General features: G+C 40.3%; 1 long non-coding RNA gene across 2 annotated transcripts in view; it reads right to left on the bottom strand.

The window, feature by feature from the left end:
• LOC108071442 (uncharacterized) overlaps positions 1–15,660 on the bottom strand; it is a 71,251-nt gene that overhangs the window by 27,251 nt on the left and 28,340 nt on the right. For both annotated transcript variants that reach the window (XR_011445156.1, XR_011445157.1), the window contains exon 3: positions 3,007–3,050. This is a non-coding gene — a long non-coding RNA (uncharacterized lncRNA). The remainder of the gene's footprint in view (positions 1–3,006; positions 3,051–15,660) is intronic.

Raw genomic sequence — 15,660 nt, 5'->3', positions numbered from 1 at the left:
CTTTTTGGAACCAGATGGATGAACAGCTGACTTGGACTTTTCCCCCACCAATTACCTAGCAATGATGGATAAGGCGGCAAATTATTCAGAACGAACTAGCATTCCAATTTGTGGATATTTTTAGACTCTAAATTAAATTCCTTATTTATATATGGATAGTAAATGCAATAATTTGTATCTAAACTTTAACAAATAAAGATTAAACGAGATTAACATTATTGTTATCCGAAAGACACTCAATCTTTTCGCCAATTAAGATAAGAAATGAAAACGAAATGTATATAAATGAAATATCTTTTACGAGGCATAAACAAATCTGAACTGTCATAAAATGAATTTTAGTATACACATAAAAAATCTTGAGATAGCCTCATCATGCATTTTTCAACACACAATAAAGACTTTAAGAACAACAAATAATTTAAGAATGACAGGCGATTCGTGTAGCCTTGCAAATATTTAAATGAAAATATTTTGGCTTGATGGATCTTAAAAATAACATTGTTTTTCTGGGTTGCTTATAATTAAGGGTATATGTTTCTATAAATGAATTGTATTATCAAACATTCTCTAAATTGAAGTGCACTCTATAAATTATATAGAATATCTCAGCTATTTTGCCTGAAATAAATATAAAAAACATAAACAAAAATGAAGGTGTTATTTTAGTTTTAGGACAATTTCTAGGAATTTTCTTATCTAGAATTTATTTTTTTTAATTAAGAAATTAATGTTTTTTATTTATTTCCCGATTCTCGTTTCGTTTACTAGCGACATTGCCGGCGAGTGTCTGTAACCCAAGGGGCGCCACCTATAGTTGAGTTTTTACATCATAGTGCGCATATTCGATTTCAAAAGGAAGTCGGGGTTGAAAGGCGATTTCTTATAAGAATTAAAAGGACAAAAAATTCGCAATTTCCAAAATTATAGGCATCATTCTTAGGGAATTTTTATAAATAAATATTACCTCGCTTTGAGGGGTAGTTGAAATTCTAAAAATAAACATTAGAAAGCATATAAAGCTGAGCATTTATTTATACACATTTATTTTGAGTTGTACTCTTATTTTCTTTAGATTTTTTAAAATGAATATGTATGTTTTTTGTAGACAGAGCTACCAAGCCATTGAACCTCAGCTGGCAACTAGCGCTCATACAAAGTATCTCGCAGATACCGAGCGAGGGAGAATGGAGGAGGGGAGCAGAGGACGGAGGAGAAGAAACCACAGCGAAGGAGATAACGAAAGCCGCAACGAAACTGGCTGGGCAACAACAAGCAAATGAATTTATGAGCATGCCCAGAGCTCTTCTTCGCTCTGTCTCTCCGTCTCGCTGTGTCGCCGCATTCTCTCTGCTGCCCCCGGCCCCGGACCAGTCCCGTTGCCATGGCAACAATGGCCGCTGCGAAGGAGCGAGCAAAGCGGAGGCCGAGAACATTTAATTCGGCCATATTTGATTTTGGACATGCTGTCATTGCTCTCGTTCGTTCGGGGTGGGTTTTCGGTTCGCGTTGGTATCTGTCAGTGCGTCTGCTCCGTTTTGGGCGTTTGCCGGCATCTGTATCTATGTATCTGTATCTGTATCTGTATCTGTAGGCTGGTACATATCCGCCGGCAAAGGGAGTATGCTTAACTTTAACCTTTGGCTTTGGGGCACAATCGTGGCATGCAAATCCCTTATTAATTTAACGATCTCCGCCCGCTAAACACGTCTTTAAAAAGAAATAAATCAATTTCACGTCGTCCCCCGCCCAGCATTAATATGCAACGAGAGGCTTATGGGCCTAAATGGCCATCGATTAACTATAAAATTGCCGATTTACGATTGCGCTCATAAAATCTTGATTCGCCCGACTCGAAGTTGGCTTGAATTGGTTCTGCTTTTCGAGAGTTCGGGTCCCCCCCAGCATTATCTATAAATAAGTATTGCTAGTGGAATTTATGGGAGAGTCGAAACCTGTCGAAAATTGATTTACGACCCATGAGTCGACAGCGCTAACGATGCGATCCACCAGAGCCAAGTGAGTAAGATATTGGCGGAGTGTCTCGCAAAATACAGCCCGTCCCATACAGCTGTCCCTAAAAATGATTGAGGCTCCATTAGCCAGCCAGGCGAGCGGGCATAAAATATACCCATTCGTATGTATAATGCCTTCATAACCCAAAGCCGGGATATAATTTACACACACCGCTCGCCAAGTTGGTAAACTAATTCATCGCGAAAGGTGTGAATAAATGTATAGGAGTCGTTAAATAATCGTAAAATAATATTCAGAGCAAATTGTTTGGTCTGGCATGATGATAAAATAAACATAAATTATATGGCTTATCTTAAAATATTTTAGAATATATATATAATTTAATTAAAGCATCATAACAATGCTGTGGAATAATTTAAACATTCTGCCTACCAAAGTTGTTGAACCAAGTTTCAGCGAAAGGTGTGAATAAATATATTTTAGAGTCGTAAAATAATCGTAAAATAATATTCAAAGCAAATCGATAGACATAAAACAAAGGGGGCTAAAAAAATAAAAACAATAGACAAAATATAGCAGTTCAAAAGAATAAATAAATTAAAATTAAATCAACAATAAATATAAAATAATTACAAATTTGTTTGTCAATTACTTTCATACAAATAAAGCTTAGTAAGCTAATAAAGCAACTACTAAGTAGTAAATTGCATTCATAAAATAAACATCAAATAGTTTCCAAAGCAATACTAAGTTATCTAGGAATAATTATGAATTAAATTCCGCAGTCAAGCAATGGCTAATGACATCATTAGCATTTTCTTTCTGGGTCCTAATTAAATGGAATATTAAAATCATTTTAAAGACCTGCTCTAGACATTACAAAACTACATATAACGATGATTTTTTGTGATAATATCCACATAGGTTAGCTATTTTATGATATCTATAAAGCTCTGGCTTGGTTTCCAGCCAGTGATGGCTAATAAACCGATTACATATCTGTTGATTACATCAATTGGCATAACTTACGAGTGCCCCGAGTATCCATCTGCGAGTCCCTGTCCCGCGAAGAACTGCAAAGAAAGAAGAGTTGGCATTAAAAATCTTCGCCTGGCCGTAAAATCATTCGAAATGCCCGATTGTCAATTAATGCCCACTCGCCGGCAATTGCACTTATGTATTGTATGTATATTCCCGCCCGATTTGTCCGACTTTGTCTCGACTTTGGCTGATAAGGCGCAATGAACCCGGGCTCCAATCACTCGAAGGCGGAGATTTTTTGGGCAGCCCCGAGAGAGGGGATGGGTAATTTATGCATTCTTTGTTCTGTCTACATGCCACTCGTGATATTTCATTTAAAAACCGAAAAAACAACAAGACAAACGGCTCAGAAATATGTGTATATATAAACAAACCAGGCAAACGTGCACTTGGCATGACAGGGAAATGGCTTTGGGATTGGGCCTGCGACGGGGACTGGGGTTGGGTCTGGGATTTGCGATTGCCGAGTGACCACAGATTTCGGAATATGTAAATGCAGTCCCCCATCAGACATCTGAAGTCGCCATAAATTAGCAGGCAGCACTGACAGCCGTCATTTTCGAATTCCTGCGGAGAATTTCCGGGGCAGGATGTAGGGGTGACAGAAAATATAGATAGATATGTATTGTATTGAAAATTAATCATCAAACTATTTAATTATTTCTCTGACATTGTAGAAAATACTGTGTTGAAATATAATTTCAGACTTTGCTTCGTTTTATTCACCCTTTTAGGATGCGTCATTGGACTAAAGATTGTATGCTGGCCAAATATCCAAGAATAACCAAGGCACTCGACTCACGTCACGCTGGAAATCGTATATATAGGGGCTTATTTTTTTTTTTGCGACCTCGAAATCATAATTCAGGATTTTATGGCCTTTTAAGTGCCATTAAGTCAACTCTTTCCGAGGCCACTTTCGGTTTTCCTTGAACATTCGCTGCCGGCAATTAAAGATTTTGAAATTGCAACTCTTTGACGCAGCAGCAGCAGCAGCGGAACGGAACGGAGATCCCTGGCGATTTGTGATTTTTTAGATTTTCACTCTATTTGCGGTGCTGCGCCCACACATACAGATACTATGTGCACTAACACAGGCGCGGATTCAAGGCACTGCGGCCATTAAAACTGCTTTATGGTCCCTAAAAACGAAACTAAACGAAAGCGAAAGCGAGGAACATGTGTAGGGGTTTGTATTCCCGTTTTCCCTTTGCCGCTAGCCCTTTTCCTTTTGCCATTTCCACATTTTCTTCGTCCATCCATGCGGCGGAAGGATTAATATTTTTATGGAGCACTTTTCTGGTTGTTTGCTGAATTTTGCAACAAATTGTTTTACGGCCCACCGGCGGGTTCAACTAGAATCTCTAAAGACCCGGGAAGGCAGACTGGAAAATCGGACTATATTAATATTAAATTTTAAAGATTTTGTGATATTTCAGACCCCGAAAAGTTACTAACTTGATACTCCCAGCCTAGCTCAAGTATAAGTAATAATAAATTTACTTAAATACATTTTGAATGAAGATAAGTGTAACATTAAAATGCAGATTGTTATGCAAGCTAGCTTGTAAAACCCAAGAAATAATTCGTAATCCTTTTTCGAGAGCTTTGTCTGTCTGCAAAATGGCCACATTATAAAAATATTTCTATTTTATTCAAATTATTCGGTTGGTGAAACCAGATATGGCGACCTCCCGGCCGAGTGTCAAATCCAATTAAATGCCATAAACAAAAGACAGACATTCTAAAACAATTTGTAGATTACCTGAAGCCATCTCATTAGAAGACGAATTTCAATGTTAAATCTGCGATTTCTATGCGAAATCGATTCTGAAAGTGTGAACGGAACGAGCAAGAATAGCCAGCGAGAAACAAAGGGAATATCAGACTCTCGACGGGTTTTTGGAGCCCGGCTTCTGTTCGTTCACCTGGCTTCGGAGCCCCAATCCCAATCGAAGCCCCCTTTTTACCCCCGATCTGGGATCGCCTCGGGCGACGGGGAACGGCTGCCATTTATGTGCGGTTCGAAAGCGCCTAATGTAAACATTTAATTGCGCCATTAATTGCGCGGTAAGTGTGCCAGATGCACATGCTCGCACTGCCAAGGATGGAGAATGGGGAGTGCTGTGGCATTGCAGGGGCGGTGCCAAGAAAACAAACAAATTCCCTCGGTTTGGTTAAGTGCCCAGCGGTGCACTCGAGAAAACTCACAGACTCCACTCCGCTCCACCCCTCCCCTCGGGCGGACCCTAACCCGCTGACTTTTACGAGCATCGGAGTCTGCCATTAAGGCGCTCCGGGCGCTCCTCTCCGCCCCGCTTTCTCTGGTCCTGATCCTCCATTTCCCCAACTCCATCTTTTTTTACACTGGGAAGAAATAAGCCCTTGTGAAAAGCTTTAAACCATTTTATAATATGTTAAAAAAATATATAAAAATACTTTTTATAAATGGAATATTAAGAGAATTCTTAATTGAAACTCGCAAGAGATGGCTTGCTATTTTTTCAAGTGCATCTTGGCCTCCACCTTGCATCCCCAGTTTCAACTTGCTCGGCAACTTCTGGCGCATTAACTTTGTGTATTTAATGCGGAAAATTATTGTCAATACAATCGACTTTTTACGATGCTTAAGTTGACAGTTTTTCTGTTTCTGTTCCTGGATTATTTGCAGCCCTGCTGGCGTTTCCGCTGAAGCTGAGGCCCCACTGTATTGCCATTTTCATAATTATGATTCAATTAATGAAGAATATAGTAAATCAACGGCAAGTTGAAAGCAAATTCTAGAGAGATTAGCCACAGGTAGATCTTAATTATTATTTAAATGTTTAATAATAATTTACCGAAATAATTAAGAACTTTTTATATATATATATATTATTTCTTTAAGTATTTATATATTTTATAAAGAATTTTCAATTCTGTGTCAGATGTCATCTCTCCGTTTTCAATTTATTTTTAACAAGCTAATTATTTATACCCTCATTACAATAAAAGCTTTAAAATATCATTTTAAAAGTAGCTTTTAAGATAAAACCCTGAAAACACAGTATCCACCAGGCAGGTGTAAAGTCCTCAAGGTACAATTTTTGCGTTCAGATCGAGTCCGATTATAGTGACTTCCATTTGCCAAAAATGAAACAACACACGACGCGCCGCCTGGCGCCATTAACTTAATCGAACGGAAAACCAAACAAAAGCCGCAATTAACATTAAGCCCTTCGCAGTCTGGCTTGGGTTTTGGGTTCGGGCTTTCGGGTACCAGGGTTCAGTTCTGCCTTCGATGATAGCTCTGCTTTAGAGAACCTGCACAGCCCATGGGAATGTGGTTGACTCTCCGGCAAGGCGGCGGGTGCGTGTGTGTTTGCTAATTTGAAATTCTGTGGCGTAAGCAGGGGAACCCGATGTAGAACTCGAGCAGCCCTGTCCTCTTACAAGCCGGGGCTACATTAAATTTTAGAAAACACAAAATGCCGCTTTCCGTGTTCCCTTGGCTGGTTGGCAAACAATTTCCCATAAATTTACGTTGAATTACAGCCAACAATGTGTGTGTACAAATGCACCGGGGAGTGGCGAACTTGTGACTCTGGCCCGTGTTCTGCCATCTTTTTGGCAAGCATGAAAATGTATTCCAGACACGCATCGGGCCATTTTGCAAACGTGCCACCGAATGAGGCTCAACTTTGGGATCTCCTCATCCCCATCCGCTCCTGTTACAGCTACAGCTACTGCTCCTGCTCCTGCTCATGTCCCCCAAAAGTAACCACAACGACATCCGCCCACCCGCTCAGAGGACCTCGAATATGCGGACTCGGATCCGGCAACTTTCCGGCTGACTTTGCTTTTATTTTTTTGGCCCAGCTCTAGAGCCTTTGGCCCCCAGCGTCCCCGGCATCAAATCACGAACGGAAAGAAGGACAAACTTTCCGGTTTCTCTTTTTCTTTTTTGCCTAAAATAAGTAAAGTTTGAATTTGGCAAACATAAATTACATCTGTGTGGAGGGGGGAACAGTGCTGCACAGAAATGAGAACTATACAATATTTACAAAATATATTTAAAAATATATGTATATAAATATATAACTCATAATTAATAAATAATAATAAACAAATGATAAGTAAAAGTTAAAGCTACACAAAAAATATGGGAAAATATCTGCTATTTACTTTATGAATAATGTGTCATCATTAAGTAAAATTTAGGTCAAGGACCTTATTGATTAAGTACAAATATTAGTAAGGCATCTTGTAAATATCTTCCCCTCAAAAATGAAGAAAGAACAAATTGCCAACACTTGATGCCATGGATGCCAATGTTTCCCGGAGGGCACGAACATAGTTTTCCATATTTTTTATGGCTCCGCACATTTTTTTTTTTTACATTTTATAATCGCCGCCGTTGCAAAATATATGAAATAAATAAATAATAAAATACACAACGAACCAGGAGTGGGTGCGGCCCCAGAAATGCCATTTGCTTGCCTCCCGAAACTTTTTTGCTCTTATTGCAGCTGTCGGACTGGAGATACTTTGCGTTGGTAACTTATGGATACGAGGCCAAAGGAGCAGAAGGACCGAAGGGAGCCCAGGCTCAGGCAAGGTGAGCAAATTGCCAAACGAGGGATGCGGACCAGGACGAGGACGAGGTGGCTGCCCACCTTGGGAAGCTGGCGTGTAATTTGTATCTAATCTTGCCTCATGTTTATATAAAAGCAACGACAGCAGAGGGGGAAACTATTTGCTCCACACAATTTCTGCAATATGGCGATGGCTGAATGGCTCTGCCAGGAGGGTGAATCCTCGTCCTTGTCCAAGTTCGGGGAGCTGCGAGTCTAAGTGGAAGCACATACATATATTCATGGCAGCTCCAAGGAGCCAACCGACATCGACGGGCGGGTGGGTTTTTGGAATTTTAATAAAATTGCTGCATTGCCAACTAAAGATAGATACTTTTCGTGTAATTTACGATGATGGCAGAGCAGCAATGATGGCGAACGATAGCGAAACGACAACGGGAAAACTATTCCAGGGAGTGGGAGATAGGGAACCTATTGGGGGAAACTCAATATCCAGAGATGTCAGTTGCCTGATCGGCCATGAAAATCAGCTTAAAGCGTTGAAATTCCACCGAAAATGTGTGAAAGTTTAGCGGAAATTGTTCTTCAACATTGCGTGTTGATTTCTCAGATGGGTTTTCTTTAATTTAGTTACCCATAAGCTTTGAATTTCAATGTCAAAATGTATTTGAATAAATATTAATTCTTATAATTGAGAGATAATTAAAACATAGTTTTATTTAAAGGTTTAAAATTATTTTTATCATTATCTTTATGTTTTAAGTAAGTCTTAGTTTGTTGCTTAGGGATACCTTGTGTCAGTTAACTTTTAGAATAATCATTATAGTATATTGAAACTACTTTATTTTGCCTTTATGATAGTTAAGTCTCCGCCAAAGATTGAACCGTTTGTCGAGCGATTTCCCATCATAATTATAAAAGTTTACCCCCATTTCCGCTAACCCTTATTATCCCAAATTTCCCCATGTGGCAAAGTCACATTTAATCAGCCAACTTGCGTCGCAAAACACTCAGCTTAACTCAACTGAACTCAGCGAACTGAAGTCATGTCCCTGGGCCGGAGTTTGGCTTATTTATTGATGAGTCCAACGGCACGTTGACACGAAACCCCACCGAAAAGTAAGCACCAAAGTGCCTCCTTAATTTTACCCAATTGATCAATTTCCCCTTGCATATATGCATATGGCCTGGAGCGGGGGATGTTGATTGGACCACTAAATCGAGCCGAGGACCCCTAATAATGGCCATCCTGGGGTCCAGCCAAAAGTTAATGTAATTGCTGGCCAGTAATTTGCCGTGGGTGGGTTCATTTGCGCCAAATTGGAAGCCCATCGAGCTGAGCACTTTTAATTACGCGTGCGGAGCATAAATTGTCAATCGAATTAAGACTCGGGATAACAGTGGACATTTTCCTTAGCAAGAGGTAAAGTTTCCGGCCGAAAACCCTTTCCATTCACCCATTTATTTCGTTTAAAATATCCTCAACATGAGTCGGAGCCTTGTAAACAACTGAACACGGCATCAAATATAGTTTCCTCGTTTCTCAAATTTTTATTTCCAGTGTAAGAGTTGCAAAGAGAAAGTTTCCCGACCGTAGGTAGCGAATTTACCTGCATCAGGTGCCCAGCCGCGAAGGAGTTGACCCTTTCCCTGCAACTGAAACGGCGATGCGTAAAATTTGTTTTAACCAAACAGACACAGACAGGCGACTTGTTCACGGCGCATATTTCTGTATTATTTTTTATGATATGCGGCATAAATGGATTTCAAAATGCTGCCAAACAGGCAGCTGGGCCTCATTGTCCTTTCATATTCCTTTGGGCCTTTCAATGGAACCCCGACTCCGCTGCCGCTGCCGTTGCCTTTGCCGTCGCCGTGGCCGTCTCGTCAGGTTGCGGGACAAAGGGTTGCAGGGTTGAGAGATGACAATTGTTGCAATTCCCCGGCACAGGATCGTAAAAAGAAGAGGCCGTAAATCAAAATCAGAGTTCGTCCTGCGCGAAAAGTGAAAGCGAAAGTTGCTGCTGGCCATGCCCCCGCGCTGAACCCTCGATGGCTGCCATATTGGAAAGAGAAAGGGAGAGGGAAGGCCAAGGGCAAGGGGGAAATGAAAAGGGCCACCCCATTTCACCTGGTGCAAGAAGGAAAAAGAAAGGCGGACGGAAGGATGCGGTCGCTTCTGGGGTGGCTTTATCCCCGGCATGTAAATGTCCCGTTTAATCCTTGTAATGGCAGCAGTTGCCGCTGCTCCCATGGAAATCGGTCCTCTTCCTTGGCCCTTCTCCTTTTCCCGAGTTTTCCTCCTTTTCCTCCATCTGATAAACCGCAACAACAAAAGGCAGCCGGCGAGAGCCGCCCATTTTGTTGTTGTTTACCTATTTATGAAATGAAATGCGTTTTACTTTCATTCCACTTAATCACAGGATGCCGTTTATTTTGAAATGCCTTCAATTGAAAGTCCTCCCTCCTTCCGTGTTTTTCAGGAGGGCGTGTCCATGGGTTAAGCATTCAAGATCGCTTAAAAAGATGAGAAACATTTGCTCAGCCATTTCTCAAATGGCACGAACTGTGTGAGCAACCTTTTTAATAAATTCAAGGCGAAATTAATGAATGGAATTTGTAAATATATCTCAGGGGTTGGGTTTTCGAAGGGTTGAACATATGTTGCCAGAAATTGCGTTGTAAAGAAACCAAATAAAGTCTTAAAACTCTATTAATAATCAAAAATATAAAGCAAAGGAAAATCAGAATTTCTTTTACTTGAATTTCTACATCTATCGGTCAAATAAGATCTTGAATTACCATCCTAGAACCCCAATTTGTGCGTATTCTTATTACATAAACATCGATTCAAGACATACATTAAATGCCTTAACTTTGATCCCAATCAACAACGAAACCAATTTGGAACCACCTTTTTGTTCTACAGGCGATAGATCCAATTAATTTTATCGTTCGAACAATTTAAAACAATTTTACCAATCGATTTGAATTTTAAATTCAGCTTTAAACGCCTTGAAAATGTCACGCCAGATATGTTAATGCACGGCCCCCGATCGTATATGGATATATCGAAGCAGGCAGAGTTCGGAGAAGTGGTAAACTCCCTGATTGATTTACTGCCCTGTCCAAAGAAATATCCAAAATGTCCAAAGACCCAAAGTGGCCGGGCGATAACCGAAATGGATGCGGTGCGCTGCGACTTCCCAATGGCTGGAGTGCCAAGAGAAATATTAAAATTCAATACATTCGAACCTCGAACCGCTTCATAAATTCTCTGCTGCAGCTCCCCAGAGGGGAGGAGTACGGATCGGCCGGAGATATGTAGCGCTGGCGGAACATGTGTTAATTTCAGGACCGTAAGAATTGCGCCACAAGATATGGCTGCGATGACGACGGAGATTGAGTTCGGTTCGATTCGGGCTGGCATAAATATTTACCAGATTCGGAACGGGGAATATAACAAAAAACACCCAAACAAAGCCAGAGAGACAAAGTAAATTATTTATTTATTTTCACATTTTTCGAGTCACGCTGTTCGGAAAGATAAGAAGAGTCAGGGGGGACTTGTCCGTGTCAGCTTGGAATTTAGTTACTAAAATACGAGCTACGAACTATGAGCCATGAGAGACCTGACCAACAGCAACAGCCGTGCCATTGAAATGGTTTTGAAAATATTGGAAAACCAGTTTTCCATCGAATTTTCGGCCACCAGCACTTGAGTCTCAAGTGTCAGGGGAGCGGGTTTGTTGTTGGCATCCCGAATCCGAACCCAGTCCCTCTCTGCAATTAGATCAGAGACATCGCTCATTCTGAAGTGATTTCCGAGGCGTACCCAAAGCGGTTTCGAAATGAAAAATGGTGCTATATGAGTGGCATATTTATGCCCATTTCGATGTCGGGGAATATTAACCAGTCGAGAGAGTCGAGTGCCTTGCTAGGAGTGGGAGTGGGAGTGGGAGTAGGAGTAGGAGATCCACCATCCCAGCCGAACCTGATAAATGCAGCAAGTTTGCGTCTTGAATTTCAATGGCGGACACATCCCGACAATGGGTGCCCAGGGAAACAGATATAAGATATATGTGCTATACGGAGAGGGCTCCATCTATATCCACATCCACATCCCACATCGAACTCCCTGACTCTCTGATGTACTTATAACAAGAGTCAAGTGCGAGGCACTGCGTCGCCCATTTTAATGCGTTCCTTCGACAGGCCATGAAAATATGCCCGGGGATTTTTAAAACGCTTTAATTGAAGCCCCACACAGCAGACGGAATGTCTGTTTTTCGTTCTCGAGATGCAAAAGTGGCCCGAGACAATTAAAATTCTGAACGCATTCAATTTACTTGGAAGTCTTTATAATATTTGCCCCAGCCTCAGTCTTCGAGTCTCTGCAAATGGCGACGGCAAAACAAATCAGATTGAGAAATACACTAATGTTAACGTGTACGTCATAGAGTTATGAACGTGCGAAATATATACGGGAAAAAGGCAAATTGGTTAATCAAATAGTTTATGCAAGGAAGCGGAACAATAACCACGTTTTATGGCCGTTTAATCTGTGGGAAAAACATTTACGATGTTTTCTCTCCATCCGCGGGCTTGTAAAGATTTGTTGACACAAATAAAACACTGGCTAAAGTTCTCAGTTCCGAGAGTTCTAATAGCAAAGTCGTAAAGTTTAAAACCCTAAACAATTCGAAAGTTTCTTTGTCGCCGGGACTGGTTATTGCACTTTAAGGAGCGTATTATTCAAAATCAGTTCATAACATGGAGCAAAGTGTGGCGACAACGTTTTGAATTCCGCTTTTGGAGACGGGGAACAAGTTCTCGGGCTAACTGAGTAAATCGGATTAAAGTCTGATTGTTCGGTTAAGTTATGTGATGGCAACTGCAGCATAAAAACTATTTAATAAAAGTCGAGTTAGTTATCTTTGACAAAAAATTTACAACTTAAGCACTCCAGAAATGGACAACGTTTTGTGTTTTACAAAGGATTTGTTAGGAATTCTGTTCATTATATTTTTGTATTTATTATACTTTTATAAATAAACGCAAATACATTATAAAATTGTAAATAAAGTAAGCAGCATTTATTATTTATAATAAACAAATTTAACTTGGGGTATACAAGTATTAAAATTATAAGATTTAAGGAGAATGTAATGATAATACTAGAGCCATGTAAATAAATAGTGAACCTTTCATTATCCAAATCGTTGTCTGTTTTAAAACTTGATTTAATATATTTAAAGTCATTAATTACGGGATTTCCGATTTATACAGCATTTAATTTATGCATCATAATATTAATATTTTATGGAAATAAATGTTATACAAATGATCTCACTAAGCCTTTTTTTAATTAACAATAAAAATTGCTTATAAAAAAGAAAGGAAACGCGCTTTGGAAAGCCGAAGAGTGTATTACCTTTGCAGCTTCCAATTTTATCAGGTGACCGAATCGATCATAATTTGAACAAAAATTCATTAATTTTAATTCGGAAAGCAGTTCTATGTTAGTTTTTAATAGGTTAATAAATCTGCATCCTAAAGTTAATAACTTATAAAATCAAAATTTTTTTGAAATTTTTAAAATTTTAATGATGTAACCCCTTATAAATTTAACAAAAAATAAAAAAAATTTGTTTTCTTTCGGACATAGCAAGACAGACTCTCCTGTTGATGCTGATCAAGAATATATATGAATTATGGGGTCGGAAATGACTCCTTCGTACCCTGCAAGGGTATAAAAACATTTTAAAAGGCGGTGCTGACCGATTTTAAAAAAACGTTTGAAATAAAAAATGACGCACGTAACAAATGAGTGCGCATTGTCATTAGCCGAATAAGGCAGCTAATACCTTTGGCGACGCCATTTTTGCGTTTAAAATACAAATTATAACAATTAAATAAACATTTTTCAGACTTCGCGAGGCACTTGCCGGGAAAAGGTGATTCGGGAATCGCTTATGAAATATAATTGGCTAATTTGTTCGGTCTTGAGTAACAAATAACGCGCATAAACATTCAATTTACGATCTGAGTCAGACAGCACCGAGTACGCATTATATTTGCGGAGATAACGAATGCGAATGCGAGTCGGAGCGGTCCTTTAGCGGAGTGCCCCGCCAACAGGTTCGCGATAAGGCGGGGCCATTAAGAGGCACCTGTCACCTGTCCCCTCCCCGGATCAATAAAGTCCCGAGTTTATGCCGAAAATTGATATTAATATGCCGTTCGATGGCTCGATTAAAGTGCGCTAAATAAAACCCGGGCAAGTGCTCGGCATACACTCACTATATATAGGGGTATTAGGGCGTGGCTCCCAGCTGGAATGCTGCAAATGTAAGCTGCAGCCTTAAATTGATTTAAAGTCTTGCTTCTGGTCTTTCAAAGCCCTTCAAATGCAAATTGGCTCCGGAGGCCGCTCGTTTTCCGTTTTATTGCGAATATTAAATGAAATTAATGAAATTTTCTGCGCCATAATCCTTTGCAAAACGCATAAATTTGCTCATTAAGTGTGCGCAAATATTGTATGTATTCGCCCTACGCCTGGGCGTAAGGTATATTATATATGCCCATGTATAGGAACAGCGCCTGTCCGCCCCGGTACATATTTATATTGATTTTTATCTCGCCGGCATCGAGGGATGGATGTTGTTGCCATGCCCAGGCCCCATTACATATATTGCCATGGTTCCTTGTGCCCCAAAGTGTGTGTAGAAAATAAGCTTGCTGGTAAATAAGCGACGCCCCAAAAACGGGCAAGCTTTGAGCTTGCCTTTTCGAAATTAAACAGAAAGTTTTCCTGCAAAGAGGGGAAGCAAGAAAGTACCAAGGAGGCGGGGTCCTGGGTTAGGTATACAAAAATGATTATACAGATCAAATATATAAACAATTTTGAATTTTATAGAATTTTTACCGGAGTTGTAAGATTTATTTAAACAATTTTAATTATTATTTTAATTAATGACTTCTAAAAAATTCCCTTTTGTGGGTAGTTCTAGCCAATACCCCAACCTTCACGCTGGCGCCCTCTGCTGGCTTGCTTGCTTAGCTGAGGCTTTGTTGTTTCCCACCCAGAGGTCGCCAGCTATGTGTGACACATTTACGCACACATATGCCTTGGGGCCTGGTAGTGTGTGTGCGAATGGGTGAAAGAAAGATGGCAGGCGTGTGTACATGCAGTCGTCCCTTTCACACACTCACGCATGGCCGTCGCCGTTATGGCTGCCAAAAAGGAATCATGGCCTCCCGTTCTGATTTCGTATCTGTGTGACATTTAGCTACGGTGAACTGGTATTAGTAAATGTATCTCGTAGGTTGACGCTGCTTTTTGTCAACGATTTTTGTCTTGTTACCCCTGAAAACTCTGAAAACTCTGAAAACGCAGATCATGCGCACTCGGCGCAGCTGCTAGAATTTATTCGAGATTTTTTTTTTTCTCTTCTACAACTATATATATATTTTTTTTCGTTTTGCAAAACGAGTTTATCAGACTGCAGTTAAAACTTGGCTGGGCTGCAATCTTTAATACGAAGAAAATGAGCATGCAAATTTGGCCAGATCTCCGGCTAATTTAAGATTTCTCCGGCTTGCCGGGCCAAAAAACCTGATTTCAGCCATATGCGTGACACGTCCGCATAATGCTGTCGAAAATTGTCACATAAATCAATCATATTTATACAAATGCCCCTGATATCCGAACCGCCCGCCGCCAGTTGTTGACAATATGCTAATTCATTTGGGCTTTTGGCCCCCCCGACTTTGGCTTTGTCTTTGCCTTTGTCTGGTCTCGTTGTCAGTCGCTGAAAACGTGTTTTGGCATTTGATTAGTTGCGATATATGTTAAGAAGTCCCAAACATAACCAGGGGACTCTGCTGGCTAATGCTTGCCAGTCATGTCATTGGTCGCCGGCTGCCAAGCGAAGCTCCCAAGACCGTAACACTCAATGTGGAATACAAAACGTGGCTATACGGATTTCATTTCAGCATTTGCAGGTGTTAAATGGCGTCCGCGGCTTGAGATCGTAAGTGGAATAAGCAATTGGTTAAACGCAAC

The sequence above is a fragment of the Drosophila kikkawai genome, chromosome 3R (genome assembly GCF_030179895.1).
Source record: "Drosophila kikkawai strain 14028-0561.14 chromosome 3R, DkikHiC1v2, whole genome shotgun sequence".
In the NCBI taxonomy this organism is placed as follows: domain Eukaryota; kingdom Metazoa; phylum Arthropoda; class Insecta; order Diptera; family Drosophilidae; genus Drosophila; species Drosophila kikkawai.
This window is presented reverse-complemented; position numbering and strand designations above follow the sequence as displayed.